Source organism: Myzus persicae, unplaced genomic scaffold (genome assembly GCF_001856785.1).
Source record: "Myzus persicae strain clone G006 unplaced genomic scaffold, MPER_G0061.0, whole genome shotgun sequence".
Taxonomy (NCBI): Eukaryota; Metazoa; Arthropoda; class Insecta; order Hemiptera; family Aphididae; genus Myzus; species Myzus persicae.
In genome coordinates this window covers 450219-466059 of record NW_019103123.1, presented here as the reverse complement: position 1 = coordinate 466059, position 15841 = coordinate 450219, and positions in this window count along the sequence as shown.

Here is a 15841-nt window from a genome sequence, read left to right as displayed (position 1 = left end):
TTGGAATTTAATAATTTATTAATTAAATTAATTGGGAGTTTTCAGACTGGATGGGGTATCCACGACGACGGCGATGATCGGATACCTACATATACAGTATATTATGGACGAATAATGTGTGTCGATTATATACTATAATAGGAGATTAATTTATCACTCAAAAGCATAATGACCAATGAATTTAGGTAGTTTTTTTAACGTTGGTTTTTATCATATATTTTGAAATCAACGTTTTCGAATTAAAAATAATAAATCATAATATTTTAAGATTCAAGAATATAAAAATCAAATTTCAAGTATTTTTTAAGGTTGGATTAGCTGAATAGTATGGCAACATAAGCGAGGTACTTCGTGGCACTCCTACCACCTGACTAAAATGATACTAAATCAGGTTATTTTACGATAGGCTATAATTTACTGACGTCTGAAATTCAATGTTTATACATCAAAATCCTCAGACATTAGTCTGCTTTAAAATATTACATTAAAAATTTATAACCATCGTTTAAAAAAAATATGTAAGCCTCGATAGAAAAATTCACCACAATTTATAAGCGAGTAAACGGCATTTTATACGTAACAAATCGGATAGTTTTAGTCGTATTTTAAGTTAGGAAAATAATACATAATAATATACAATTCTAATAGCATTTATTCTGTAGGTATACTCAATATAATAAATTAACACTGACGTTTTTTTGGATTCATAAATATGTTTGTAGTTTGTAGTTTGTGTACAATTTAACGGCCAACAAGTAATGTGTACAAATTCTGAGTACATAACAAGAAAATATCAATAATATTGCATGAATTTTCCATCACTAAGTTTCACACCTGTAAGTTTATAACAGGAGAATAAAGCTTTATTTGTATAAAAAAAAATTTTTAAAAAAAACGATCGATGTTAAAATTAAAACGATAAAATTAATTTAAAATAGGATTTTTATTTTCAAAAATATTTTATTGCAACTCCACATTAAATTATGTTTAAAAATATTATAATATTTTCAAAAACATAAATTTACCGTTAATATCTATGGACTATTAAAGCGTAACAAACTAATTACCCTGAATAATAATGTAATAAGTGGTTATTATTATATACTATTATTATAGGTACATAATATGTATTTTTCTGATCAGAAAACCATTTTTAACATGTTTGAAATATAATACGTCTTCAAGGTTAATTTTTCTACAGCCTAGTATTAGTGAATTCGACATTAATAATTGACCATGCATACATATTAAACCAACTCATGGCACTCGCCTCTTAAAGCCCTATAAAAATAAGGTATAATGAAATAGTAAATACTTAAAAAATAATTATTGATTTTTAGTACCCTTTTTTGATTTTAAAGCAATGATTTATCATAAAATTGAATAATTAAATAACACAAATCTTAAATTTCTGCTTAATTATTTTATTAATAGGTAATATAATTAATTTTTATGTTTAAATTGAATAGATAATGCAATTGGACGGTATCTCACCTCATATTTTCGTCAACGAAATATGGCAAAGCATCACATTCCTAATACTAAAAATTACATTCAAATATATTATTCTGTGTTTCTGTTTTTTTTTTAACAATAATTTGACTGCATTCGATTTTAGAGTTTATAATATTACTGTATATTTTGTTCCCTCAGATGTACCTATGTTTATATTTCTGTTCATAGGAACTTCTATGAATAATAATTTCCTTTTATATAATATATTATAGTTATATTAATTCTACATCTTGGTAAAGATAATTTTTATCAGTCAAATGAATTTTTACACGCGCAGCTGTACACCGACTTGGTGGTCGAAGATAGGTTAAGTAGAGTGAAAAGACGTCCAGGACCTTGGAAAACATAATACAACTATCGAAAACGTTCAGCTATGCGGTGATCAGATTCGAAAAAAAAAACAGATTTTGTTCTATTAAGCAAGACACGGTCACTAATAATATGAGAGTAGAGAACCGACCGTGGCTCGTTAAAAAAAAAATCCGATTATATGATTTAACCAAAGTCATTGAGTACACGGCTGTTTTCCAAATCTTGAATCTTATTCGTTGGGCGTACAATACAAGGATCGTCGAAAATTATTTTTGATAAATCGTTCAAAATACCAAAACCGTATTCAAAATTCAAAATACTCGACTAACCTAACAGTTGAACCGGTTTTATTAAAAAACCAGAACATTTTACATGTGGTGGCAAGTATACTATTCTTTCCGTTTCTTCATATACATTTTTGATTAAATTATTATGATATTCTCTGGTGTACAATATTTCGAATATTATGTTTTTTTTTATTATTATTTAATGTTTAAATTAATATCACTCGTCCTTTCTACTGAAATACGTCCTATTATTATTACTATTATTATATCTATATGATTATATTATGAATGGTTTCATACGAAATTCATTTGTCCTCCCTGGAGGCGTTTTGTTCATAAATAAATAAAATAAATTACAACGTCGTGGATGTATATAAAAACAAAACGTTAGTCAAAACAGATAAAGTTTACGATTTTGTTGTTTTATGTTCTATCTGATTACAAATTAGAATATTTTATGTTCATACATCGCTGTTTCTTATGCAAGTCAATTTTGTTACAAGTAAATTATTGTTAGAGTTAAATTTATTCAAAATTAAAAACAAACATAGTTATTACCCTAAAGGCTAACAGTTAAACTCGACGATAAAAAAAAAACTAATTATTTGGTTTAAAAAAATATGATTCAATATATAACCACTATAAATAATATAATATAAAAAGCTATACCTATATTATATTCCAAAACCTAAAATTACCTAAATATGATGTTTTCTATAAAATTACTCTTCTAAAATCCAACTCGTGTGTATAAATTATTGAAGTACATTTGGAATTGATTTGAATGTGAAATTCTTAACATAAATGTATTTCTAAAAATTAATTTGGGTATTTTTACAAGATGGTATATGGTTTTGTAGACTATTTGACCTTACAATCTTACATACAGTAAAATTATATATATATATTATGACATGCCCAATTATACGTACCTACGTTATCAAAACGTATATAGAAATAATTTACAGAAAGTATGTTATCACTAAAGTAGTGTAAAGTATGAGTATTCAGTGCGTTGTTGGGTGTGGTGAAATGTACAGCATCCATTTTACCGACAGACTTTTGGCTGATACTCAACAGTAAAGATTCTCTAAGAATTCGTTAAACCTAATCCAAAATACCACCAGTTTTTGAGAAGAGCGCACCACAGTTTAGGTTATTTTGAAAAAAAAGGAGCCCCCGGACTAACTCCCGGATGGGTGACCACCCGGGTTCATAGTAGTTAAAAACCATGCCACACATACAAGTTTTTGCTACCTACCATAACAACCGTAACAATCGTAAAAAAATAACTTACCGTACCAACCTTACCCCTACAACAGCTAATGGCTTAAGTTCAATAAACAAAAAAAAAACAAACTATATTTTCAGACATAAAATAAAATTGATTTTATTATTTTTGAGACAGGCACATTTTACATGACATAATATTCTTGAAAATTAAAATAAATTAGTAAAATATAATCATGTGTAGTAATGAAATACATTATACATTTTTTAGTGACACGTTACAAAACCTTTACTGCTTTACTTACAAAACTCTGTTAAATTATGACATTTCCGTGATTCACTGCTAGATACAAGTTCCAATTTCTGTAGCTAGGTATCTCAAATGAAGCACTCCGTGAGATTGAGAACGACTTCAAATACCTACTAGATGTACACCCCAGCTGATTCTATATAATACTAAGACACCTAATAGAGTGCTATTCGATACTTTTAATTGTTGTCAACTTTTGATGATATCTCTTTGAGCAACGTGAGAACTCGATGCAACTGAAAAAGCGTCTTTCAGTCATTCATCTCAATATATACATCAAATAATTTCTCGGAAAAAAATGTTATCGTACCGATAACATTTATATTTACCTCTGGCTTTTCGTTTTTTTTTTACCTTGCTGGCAACATCCCTTTCAGAAATTCGTTTTTCGACCTCATATGTCTGTCGGCTATTTAGATCCGGCCAAATGTTAGTAGGTATACCAAGCTATTCTCCAGCCAAACATAAAATATTTTGTGGAATTTATACATTCCACGCACTAGGCCTGTGTAGTGTTTGTACATCAAAGAAGTTACGATGGACGCGCAGCCGTGACAAATTATTGCAACCCATTTCTCTGGTATACGCCAGCCTACCTTCCTACTTACTCATATAGTCATATAATATTAATGCAAACCAACATTTCGGATACCGTCTGGAGTGTGAACTTGCACTATTTTGTACATGACTTTCAAACTCTATATGACTAAATAGGCCATAATATTGTGTAGGTATAATATTGAAGTAATTTCCGGGAAAACGGGATGTAATATGCCGCCAGAAACCGAATATAGCCAAACATATGACTATATGAGGGACAAGCGGCCAGTTGGAAGAACCTCTGATATTTTACCATGTATATAGTATTATTTTGAACATAACACCGTGCACCCATTATTATTATTATTATAGTATTTTAGGTACCTAATACAATATAATACACATATAAATGTATGATTATTGTACACCATCCACCCTGCGGGTTTAACTCGAAAACCCTCATGAGGCTCGATTATTCATGTGCTATAAAACTATGCATAATATCTGATAGTGGGCCTTACAAATATAATAATGTTTTAACTTATACCTCGTTAAATAATATGCAAAAGTAATGCTCGCACATGTTGAAGATATAAGTTAGCTTAAACTATACGTCACACACTCTGAATTCGATTGTTTTCTAATAAAAAGAAGACCATTATTGTTTAAATTCTTCTTTCCATATTATACAAATGATTTAATCTTCATGAATAAATTGTTTTGAAAAGTATACTTTAGTCTTTTCCATATCCTGTTGTTTGGTATTAGATATCATTTAATCGGCAATGTTTGGTTTTTAATAAAATAGAATGATTTCAAAATATTTGACTTATTATTTTGAAAATAACATAGTTTTCAAGTAATAGAATGAATAATTTAAATATTAATTATCTCGTACTACCGAAAACACCTCCGTGATTTAATATACATGTTGGAGTAGCATATTAAAAAATAATTTATTTTTCAATACAATAAATACATGTTATGCAGAATGTTACAAAATAAAGAAAAAACGATGTTAAAATATGTTAGGTAAGTGCGACTGGTATAATATGGAAAGTTATTTATTTTAAAATTTATTTCTCACTTTTTTTGGAAGAAAATGACAAAAAATTGTCAGAACTAATGTAAGTATACATACGCATATACCTATTAATTAACTAATTAAATAATAATATCTGCAACATCATAGTATTATGAATTAACGATTTAGATACCTGGCATAAAATAACCTATTTCCATAATATTTTTGTAGGTACCTAATAATTAGGTACACAATTATTGTAGATGTTTAATTTACTATTCGCATAAAAAAATACTTAGCTTAATACATTTTTAGTTAAAACCGTATATACTGTTAAACTTGTATACCATACTACTATTAAATATTGACTGGATTAAATAAAATATAAAATCGTTTTTTTTATGGTTAGGTATTTAAAAATCATATAGAAGGCCAATTATAATTTTAAAAAAATAATAAAAAAATATTTATGTGAAAACAGAGATATAATACGTGATAACTGTGTTAAATGTATAGTATTGAGATAAGGTTTCGAGCGTTGGAGCGTTCAACTACTGTTGTTTAATCAATTCACAATTGTTTACAACATCTGAATGAAGAAATGTTTGCCAAAATCATTTTGGGACGTACTCATTAGCTGTCAGACATCTGGATTTTTTGGCATACATTTATTATTTACATTGATATATTTATGTTAAGAAAAAATAGGTCACCCAACTACGTCAAAAGTTTTGTTTTTAGGTTTCTAAATGCGTATATCATTACGTTCTAAGTATACTAATCTAAGTTCAACAACTTTCAGTAACAAGGTGAATAAATTAAAAAGTTCGCAATTAACTGTAAATTGAGTTTTTTTTTTAAATTATTGCGGATAGAAAGATTGTACAAAAATTTGATTTTTAGAGATTATTCAGTTTAAAAAAATTTCAAAATATTATCAGTTTAAATGTAAAAATGCATCTCAAGATATAGTACCTAACTAATAAGGATATATAGGAACATACAAAAGACATAATATGTGTCACTAATAAAAAAAAAATTGTTATGTGTGATAAACTAATAAATCAATAACTCACAAACACATAGTAATAATAGATTTTATTTTTCTGATAATCGCGAACAAAAACAAACGAGCTCCCGTCGAGTTTGAGTGGAACTGTGGAACACATGTAATACAATATTTAATATCATAATAACACGATGGCGATAAGCTAATTAAAAACTTATGCAGAATACCTGTAGTAATAATCTCAAAAAGTTACGTTTGATTTCACATTCACATCAATGGAATGTGCGCTGCATATAGATTACGAGGATACACCTAATGGGTTTTATTCATAAAAATAAAAAGAGCTTCCACCAGACATGACCCATTGGCACCGAAGTCGTTTAATATGTAGTAGGTACAGTACTTATCTATCAGTGCTATGAATGTTCAAATATGACTGCGTCGTATATTGTTATCACTTTTTTTTATGTAACCACTGCCTTTACAAGTGTTTGGCACCCAATAACGCTGAGTAGAAGTTTATACGTCCTAAAAAAAAAACAGCTTCCACATAATTTATAAGGATAACAGTAATAGTAATAATAACATCTGAACAGACCGATTGTAAGGCTCAGAATATTGCCTGCCTCGTAAACGTATAGTTGTTCAAATTGGCAAAGGAATACATTTTTAACAAGATGAACCCATTACGAAGCAAGACAAATATATTTTTTTTAATCAACCAGGACAATATGATCATTATGTTACCTATAGTTGTGTACAAATATTGGTTCAATAGCGCTCTGGTTTTCTGACACGATAACCCCGGCAACCCATAATTAAAAATATTTTAATCAACATAATCAACATAATCAACTTTACCAAGCATATACATTTAGTTAGTCATCATTAATCATACCAATAACAATAATAATATCATAGGTAATGCTTATTTTAAGACTAATATAAATTACTATGTGGCAGCGAGTAGTGAAGCCGTATATAAACTGTCATAAAATAAAACTTTGCTTGTCGCGTGTCACTGCCAAGACGAGTTAATTTTTGCGCATCTCGTTTGATGGCTTATAACGCTATTTTTAATATTATTATTATTTATTACTTATTAGTACATGGTTGAACGGTCAAGTTAAGTATGTTTGTCACAATGTGATGTAAGAATGTTTTTACAAAAACCGTTAAAGTATATTATTATAATGTGCCTAATATTGATAAGTGTTAAAAATGTATTTAAAATTATTAATTGTTATTCATAATAATTGTGATAACTATCTGGTAAGTCATATTATAGAAATGATATTTGATCAGTGGTCAAAGACTATAAACTATAATACTACAAATATTCTAGTATGCAAAATTAAAAATATGTAGTTCATTAAGAACATTTTATCTCTAAAAATATCATTCGGATATGTAAATAATACAAATTCACTATATTTGAAAAATTAATAGTCATATAGGTACCTAAATAATATTTAAGGTTTGCAGTTTGATAAACTATTACGTACCAAATAAGTATATCTTAAATATCTATAAAAAAAAACATAATTTAAATACGATTTTTTAAGTTATTTTATGACGACAAACAGATGGCGTGTAACTGTACTAAGTACTAAGTACCTATAACGTCCATTCACGATGTTTCAAGGCCTATAATTTCAAAGTACATAGTTAAAAATAAAATCATGTCTATAAACAATATAATAACCCGTTTAATTTAAAAAATGAAGTATCATTAACGTCACATTATACTTGAAAGCATGAAGAATATGAGTTGAATAAATTTTATAAATAAAGTTATTCTATATAATTTTATATTACAGTAAACCGTAATATACCCTACACATTATTATAAATATTACATTATTTTTTATTGAATAAAATATCTGTACATATATATACAGACACTATTTTAAAATATAAACTTCTGCATTTAGCTGACAGAAGTGTAATTTTAAAGTTTATAAGGTCTATTTCATACTAGATTTTAAGCTATTAGGTAGTTTTAAATTAATTTTAATGCGTAGTTGTATAGTTCACACATACAACATACTTATAAAATATAATACCTACTTAAATAATTATGTCGTAATTTACAAATGTATCTATATTATAATGAAAAATAAATAGTCTATTAAAAGTTAGATACTCATTTAAATGATTAAAGTTAAAATAAAAAAATACAATACTGCAAACTAATATTTAAAACATATTTTTATGATGAAAGTATGCGTTTTAAATATAATTAGAAACTGTAAATAAGTAATAAATTCAAAACGTACGTCAAACAAAACAATTTTAATAATTATTTATGTAATTAAAAAAAACATGTTAATAACTAAGAAATTGTTCATTTCATTCTGCGATAAGTATACTTTGCTGTGCAAAACATGGTTATTTATTAATATTAATGTCAAAACTCATAAATAATTCACAAAATTATTCAACAATGCGCATTATATCTAATATTATAAATAGTGCAATTTACAAGACATAACAACAGAATCAGTAATTGAACATTAAAATTTATTTTATAAAATATGTTGGCGTTTAAATATGTTTACCTTTCGCAGGCACTTAGCGAATTTAAATTTTTCTTCAAATAAATTAAAATGTTTTTAATATATTCAAAAGAAACATTATTGTTCGTATATCACGAATTGTTAAAACATCTGAAATGTAGATACTTAATTTATTTTTTCTCTTTTGTTAATTTATTATTTTTTGTAAGTACAAGCTGAAGGTAGTCCATATTGGTTACCTACATTACAAAATATATTTAGTAGTAATATCAGCACATAATAAAAAATATAATAATAATTTGAATTAATCAATGTGCAATTTTTCAAAAAAAAAAAAGATTTAAATTTTATAGCATAAAATTAAAATAATACGACTGATATGTTATTATTATTTTTTTAATTTTTTTTCTCTACTAAACGAATGGAGCAATTTTTCAAACCACTCGAAATTAATAACATACAAGCCTTCAATTACGTATATTATTATGCTGGTATCGTGTAAAAAGGGGACTTTTTTAGGGTCAATGAGATAAATGCGTTTAGTCGAATTAGAAAAATATGAAATTGGGGTTCATTGACACGGCATTTGTTTTCGTATCACCATCGCAGTTATTATTTTTGTTAAAACACAGGCGATATTAATGTAGGTCGCGGTAAATAGTAATAATCATTGCGGTAGGTCACCTGCACATGAAAATGCCATGGCAAGCATGTGTAAAATAATAACAACATCATTAACAAGCACACCGTGCATGCTGTATTTATGTACATGAATTAGTTTTTCGCACTTTATTTGTAGATATTTCACATGCTCGCGGAGTGAGTGAAAAAAAAAAATTTAAAAATGATAAAGTATATAATATACACAACAGTCAACAACACGCTATGTTATAGTAAACACGGCAAAGAGCGTTGGCCTCAGGCCGAGGACGTCGACTCCCTCGTGTGTGTAAATATAACTATAACAAAATAATCGGACGCTTATGGTGAACAAGAGATACAGTGTGGTAGTAATGGCTATAATAATACAGCACCTAGTTGAACTTTCCAAGGAGCTAAGTGCCCACCCGACACGTATCGATGTGCACGGTGTGTATGTAATGGTACACGATATGTTTTACTATTCAGTATGTATAGACTACCGCCTACCGCTAACCGTAAGGTGTACTGCGGTATCGGTATCATGGGATATCGTGCATATCAATCACATATTGTAATATTGTTCGATAGCCACCAATTGTTTATTAAGGAATCGTTTTAGGAGACGTTTTAGGTCTTAGAATATCTGACTCGTACACAAGGTAATGTGTGGGTACAACGAGAGGTGAGGATAATATGGATTCCGAAGCTTGGATACTATTTTAAAAATAATTTCCCGTTTTTGTTAGTATTTGTTTACGAAATATCACATATATGTTTTAAGTTTATTGTTGATAATTTGCACTTTTTAAAGATACGAGAGCGGCTCATAGACGTATTTAATTCATATCTGTATTCTACATAATGATATGAATGCGTTTGCACAGACCACTATTATTATCTCCAAACACGTGGTAACATTGACATAATAATATTACTCGTATTATAGTCGTATAGGTATATGCTTTGAATTCCGTCAATCGAGATCACGCTTTAGAACCTACGTTATTAAGTCCACAATCTATTCCCAATAAAAAAACTGCTTTTTTTTCAAATTTTAATGCAGTTCGTTCTGAACGTCTCCAATGACTGCCATAAAAAGCCCACACTAGCAATATCAGAACAATATAGCAACGATTTTCCAAGGATTATTAAAGTCGATTTAGTTACACCATACAGCACGTCTTCCTTCCGGTGTTACTCATCCTTAAATTAATATATTTTCATTCAAATATTGTACACCCGTTTCAGTATACGTAAAAATGAATAGGTTCGTGTTTATTATTATTTTTTGTTCTATTTTTCTCTGGTCTGGTCATAAATATTTGTACATTTTGTTGAACTTTACATGACGTCATATTTTCTACATTTCACGACGGTATTATCATATTATATAGGTTTATTTTAGAACCGTGAAAAGTACGAAATTATTTAAATATTTGAATTAGAAAATAGGTTAATATTAAAATGAAAAATCGACAAATCATGTTCTTTAATTTAATATTAAAATGTTATTTTTTGAGCAATAAAACTGTTTTTTATAATATCTTAAATTTTATTTCCACGAGTAATTGCATGGATAAATTATTAAATAAAAGTTTAAAAAAAAAAACAATTTTTGTACTGTATATTTTACGACTAATAACAATTTATAATTTATTTTTTCTTTAATTACAGAAGGTCTAAGGTAAATACAGGCTACAATATAAATTTTACACTTTTTTATAAATATTGAGCCGATATAGTAGGTATCTACATATTATTATAAGTACAATTTGTTCATTGATCAATTATCCGAATAAATCCACAATCCTAATCCCTTAGTTTAATTATGTTTATCAACGCAGGACTGAATTACGTATACGGAATGTTAAATGTACAAATAATTAACTTTAAATGGTTTAAAACGCATTCATTTTAAATTACGGAGCCAAACGATTTTAATTTATTCATTAAAAGAAAAAAGAAATTGTCCAACTATTTAATTTGTTGTCACAAACAGAATATAAAATTAATACTCACAACTAAATATTAAATTATTTGAAATTTTAATAAATTAAAAAAACTTGTCGGTGAAAAATATACTAAATAAAATGTGCCTTAGCTTTTTAACTTTGGTTATAAATGGAAAATTCTTATACAGCCAGCAATATTCAAATCAATAATCGATATGTAAGAAAATATTTTAAATTGAAATGTTAAAGTTTCATTATGGTATATAATGTTTGAGACGCTCAAACGATGTGAAATTATGACGTCATTTTGAAACTCGTTTATTTTTATTTACTTTATTTTTCCGCTTATACAGCTTTCGTTCAAATATTAGATATCTCCCTATTATAAATTCAACGTATAAACTCAGAAAATGAAAAAAATAGGTCGAATTAATAAAAAAAAAAAAAAATTAATAAGACGGAAATGTTATGAAAGCAATTTAGCAATATAAAGATTATTCAACTTCGCAGTTGATATGATCTGATAAATCTTGTTCTTTAGAAGTACCTAGCTAATATAAATAATGTAAATAATACTGCATTAATTAAGCAGTTATAAGGATCAGGCATATTATTTATTTTATGGAAATTATTTCATAGTTCTCAATATCACAGTTTCCTAACATATTTTTAATTTATATGGGCATTGTGTAATGGTTTTTAGTTACTTTATTAAAAGCTTCCACAATTTTTGTAAACGAATACAAAAAAAAAAAAATAATAATTAATTTAACTGAAAAATATTACTTTAACTATTGAGAGGTGATCTTGTTGGGAGGGGGGTAATTACAATATTAGTTATTCAAAGAATGATTTATACATCGAAGTTCTCCATAGCAAGAGGTTTGAGTTCTATATCCATAAAATGAACCGCCGGTATAAAATGATACGTTTGATTGAAAACTATAATATTAATCGTATATATTAACTACTTTACTGAATGATTTGATGATGGTTGTTAATAAATGTTTCTTTCAGTTCACTCGTGTTGGTGATTAAACAAGATAGTTTGTCATTTTAAAAATATAAAATAATTTGGAAGTGCATAGCTGTAAAGTGCTGAGTGTGTTTATTTAATGTTTGGGAATTCTACAGTGCATATTATTTAGCGTATTATGTATATGTATGAAGTAACATAAATGATATACCCTGAACGTTATTTCTAAAATACTTAAATATGATTTAGTAGCAACTATTATTACTATTTTCGGCAATATTACAGACAATGATGAACGAATGCAGTCCAGATCGCTATTAGTGCAGTAAAACTGAAAAATAATATATTAACGGTTCGAGTATAATTGTTAATAATTTTATATTTACAGTGTAATTGAACATAAAATTTAATCTAGTAGGTTTTTATGTCAAATTTTGTTACAAATATTTTGTACGATGTACCGATGCATTTATGGCAACAAGCCAAATTCTGTAATATATAATATTGCATCAAATATATTTGATTAGGAACTGTACTGTCATCTCCTTTTGTAAAAATGCTTCAATATATATTCTAGAAGTCAATATAATTGGTACATAGTACTATTTTAATAACTCGGAGAAACAAAATTTATAATTAGGGAAAACTAAAAAATTAGGGTTTCGCGCAAAACCAGTTTTTGACAAAACCGATTTATTTTTGTAATTCAAAAAGTATTGATTTTGGAAACTTGAAACCTTTTTTTATTACTTAAAAAGTTGATCTATCACTTTATAAACTAAATAAAAATATATTTTAAAAATATTTAGACTATACAAGTTGAGCTATTTATAAACATTTAAAATATTCGAATTCTTTTAGCCTTTTTGTTTTTTTAAAGTATTGATAAAACAATTAAGGCTCAGTCAAAAAGCTTGTAAATGTAATATAAGGTACTACATAAATTCATAAGTTTCCCTTAAGTTATTTGATAATATTCAAAATATATACGCACAGTTGTTTTTTATACACGTTTAAAGCTCAAATATGGTCAAAATCACGAACATTTGAAAACTTTTTTGTGGCTAAAAATATATATATATATTTTTAATTTGAATAGCTCTTAGGCTTGAAAATGTAATACAATATTACTTAGTGAAACATGAAAAACTAAAAAATACATAAACAGTAAACACAATGTTTTTTATTTATAGAAGATTTGAATTTCAAATTTCGATGAAATTGGATGTTTATAACAATTTTAGTGCTTTTGTTATGATTCAATAATATTTTTGTGTGTATTTGAAACTTTTATTATTATTACTTTATTCCAAATTCCAAATTCAAAATATTTAGATTAATTTTAAGCGATTGCTAATTTCCATGTTGTGCCTACGAACCTATTCACACCCTTCTTCAATAAATCGGCATTGACTCAAAATTTAATGACAATAATTTATATGATATAAAATATAATATATAAATTTTATATTCATTCGGTATCTATTTACTCGCACGCTTCTCAGACAGTATTTAATTTAATAACGTATAGAAAAACAATTATTTTAACATACCTTAAAAAAAACATGTTGTATATAATATATATACTATTAATAATATGGACCGTTTTAATTAATATTTATCACTGACTGTACACGTGTTTACGACGTAAATCAATTTGGTTTGATTATCGCGATGAAAATGTCGAGTAAATATCAAAATATTAGCTTAAAATAATAGTATATAGTTTAAATACTGAAAAACTATTCATGGTTCGAGCGTATCTCGGTGATAAAATTCTTACAAAGTTCGATTAAAAATTTTTTTCCTTCTTATTGCGTCTCAATAAAATTATTATCTACAATCCAACCACATGAGCCGTACATAGGACGTTATGTATACTTAATAATAATAATAATAATAATAATATAATAATATTATAATATACTAAAGTAAAGGTCACGCTTATAGCCGACAGTTGATCGGAAGTTGCTGTAATGGGGTTACGCGTCCTAAGCCAGTTTAATGAAGGTAAAGACATGCAAAATTATTTTTTTCTTGACTCTATATGCACACTTCATTAATATCACATAAAATATAACATGATATCGTAGTAAAAGAAAAAAACGGCGTACGCCATGCGAACAATTTCCGATGAAATAAATACAAGTCATACACTACGCCTGCGTCAAACATCTGGAGAGATGAGTATGTCTCCTTGTGAAATGGTATATTGGAAACGATTTTAGCCGGACACGTCAAATATCCGGTTCTCGGAAAAGCAATCGGAGACGGTGACTGTCCGTGGTTTCAGACATTTTCTCGGTTACATGTAGTAATAGCAGTTGACCCGACGAAACTCAACGACGACGTTCTCGTTGCAACGGCAGCTGCAACTGACTGCAGTTCAGTGATTACTGGTTCGTGAGTACGGTCCAATCATCGTTTTTGACGTGGGTTGTATTTACTACCGATTTCTCGATCTCTCACCCTCACCTCTCCTTGAAATGTGCCAACCTTTGGCGAAACAGTCTCAAATACCAGTGACACCTTCTCCCTATAAACATTGTGTCACACTGTACTGCGATGGGTGTTATATGTACGTCTTACTCTGGTTGAACGATATCCACTAATCCAAGTTGAAAAATAATACTTAAATCGAAATTTTTAGTCAACAATAATTATTAGAAAATCGTGTGGTATTAATAAATTACAAGAAACACAGTATAACGTAGGTACTTGTACCTCTATATATGTAATATTTTATTTTAAATATTTTTTTGACAATCTATTCGGGTTCATTTGGAAAGTCTATTATATTATTCTGTGTAAAAAAAAACACTCACAAATTGCATGCAATATAATTAATCATATTAATAATCAAAACAGTAAACACAGTCAAAACAAAAAAAAAAAAACGCTAAGGAACGTGAACTTTATGATTATGTCATTATCACAAACACATATTATTCGTTATGAAATGCAATATCAAGACAAGGTCTTTAAAATGTTATTCGTACAGCATATACACATAGTATAATATGCACGTTTGCACATGTACCTAATATCCACTCATCATATAGTATACTTGCAATAACGTTTCTATTATGAAATAAGCATCAACAACTTGTGTTATAGATAAATGTAATATTTTTACAGAGTTATATTGATAATTATCTTTTTCACATTGTTTTTCTACCAGACAAATAATAACGATAATTACGAAACTCTCATTAGTGAAAGTCGATAGTTTCACATGTAGGTGCCTGCCTATAATTTTAAAATTTAAACTCTCTGATTAGATAAACGTCGTGATTAATGACTAATCGTTTTAATTCAAATTTAAATTCTTAACTAAACGCACAAAAGCCAAAAATGAAGTATAGGTAACTCAAATTGAAGTGAATACATTTTTTTTTTAAATTTAAAGAAGATAACGTCACACAGATAAGACATTAAAATAAATTTAGTACGCCAATTTAGTTATAAGACATGTGCCTCCATTGTGAGTACCAGTGTTTCATTATCTTACTCTTAATTGTAATT